This window comes from Miscanthus floridulus, chromosome 1 (assembly GCF_019320115.1).
Source record: "Miscanthus floridulus cultivar M001 chromosome 1, ASM1932011v1, whole genome shotgun sequence".
In the NCBI taxonomy this organism is placed as follows: Eukaryota; Viridiplantae; Streptophyta; class Magnoliopsida; order Poales; family Poaceae; genus Miscanthus; species Miscanthus floridulus.
Window position 1 is genome coordinate 87,228,982 of NC_089580.1, and position 2,140 is coordinate 87,231,121.

Genomic DNA, 2,140 nt, shown 5'->3' on the forward strand with positions numbered 1-2,140 from the left:
GCGTAGGATGGCCAGCGGCAACTGCCAAAATGGCATGGATGCCTAGCCCCGTTGTCCACCCCACTTATTTATAGGCATCCCTAATTAGCTCCCGAGTTGGAGGCCCATTAGTAACCCTAAGCCTTGTCTAACTCGGATCCAATCCGAATTAGGCTTCCAGCCCCTTAAGTGTGTGACCCCATGGGTTCACGCACACATAGACATGGCCCGAGTACTCCTACTCGGCCATTAGTTGATAGCGGCCTCTAGCAAGGCATGTCAACTCCTATGCATATGCAAAGATCATATCAAACGAACCACCACAAAACCACATACTTGTTATTCCCTTGCCTCATGATATTTGGTCCAACTAATATGTTAACACTTAACCCAACCACGGCCATGCATTTCTTGATCTAATCATTAGAGTGATCTAGTGATATCTCTCTCATATAGAGAGGGGCAAATTTCTTCTTGATTGTCTATGTCTCATAGCATATTTTTCGACAAACCTAAAAAACCACCTTTATAACTATCCTATTATGGAGTAGCGTTTGATAGTTTCTGAGTAGGTTGTTTCACATCTTGAATACATACAATAATCTTAGGTCTAAGGACATAACGTACATGATGTGAATAGAGATAATAACAACATCTCACGTTGGGTCAATCCAGCCCCATGTCATACATGTGCCCACATTATTAGTTTGACATCTCTATGTCTATGACTTGTGAAACATAGTCATCAACTAATAATGTGCTAATCCATTATTCATGTGTGTCCTCACATGAACTCTGAACAGGTATAACATTAGAATAACCATACAAGTAAAAGAGTTTCACAAATAATTCACATAATTGCTAATCGATACAGGTTGTCTTTAATGGAAATTCAATGAACTCATAATATATCATGGATAAAAGGCAATATAATCATCTCTATGATTATCTCTAGGGCATACTCCCAACAGGAGGTGCCATGAGCGCGCGTGAGAGAGCTATAGCAGTAGGCCAGGCCACGCACTGTTGCTGCTGGGCCGTCTACTGTTGCTGCAGGCCAGGCCAGAATGAACATCAAGAAATGATTAGAAGTTTATTTAATTTTTAGAAGCAGATTTGAATGAATTTTGTTGATTTTTGAAGGTTTAAAATTTTTGGTAAAATTACACCAACATGTTACTTTTTTCTAGAAAGTAGATATGAACAAGAAAATGCTTCTAAAAAGTAGATAATTATTATTTATTTATGTTTCCGCTGCAATATTAAAGTCTATAATCTTCTAATTAAATTTGAATCAATAGGAGAATTTAATTTAAAGAGTAGTCAATTTTAAATTAATAAATTATAATATTGTTATTTTTCTGACCAACGTTGATAACAATAATATTATAATGTTTAATCATAAGTTTTTCTTGCATTAATTCTATTTTTATCCGACGGTGATGTAGAATTAGTGTATAAGAATATTGTTTGTTTTAATTTTGACCAACATTAAATTAAAGCATGCAATTATAATGTCATATTTTCTCACTATCTCTGACGGTGTTTTTCAGGACTCAACCCAATGGCATTTATCTCTCACATACCACCTCTAGAAGGGGGCAATTACAGAGTATGGCGAGAGAAGTATGAGCTCGCACTTACGTTGTCTGAGAATGACTTAGCGCTCACCTCCCCATATCCTACTGAGCTAGTGGGCCTAATGAGGGAAGAAAATGAGTCTAATGCTGATTTCACTGCTTGGTAGCGAGATCATGCAAAAGTGCGCATGAAGTATGATCTCGAGCGCAACAAATGGGACATATCAAACCGCAAGTGCTTGATGGTGGCTAAGTCCACAATCTCGATGCTATATGGGGGTCTATCCCAGACTGTGATACCACCACGGAGTACCTAAAGAAGATGGAGAGTTATTTCACTGGCTCTTCAAAGGTTTATGCTAGTACATTGATCAAGAAATTGTTCAATAAAAAATATACCAGTGGCGGTATCAGAGAGCATATTTTGAAGATAAGCAACACCGCTTTGAAGCTGAAGCCAATGGATTTGGGGCTCAAGGATGAGTTCCTGATTCATTTGGTCTTTGCTTCTTTGCCAAAGGGATATGAAACCTTTGTTGTTAACTACAACATGCAGCCCAACAAGTGGGACATAGAGAAGC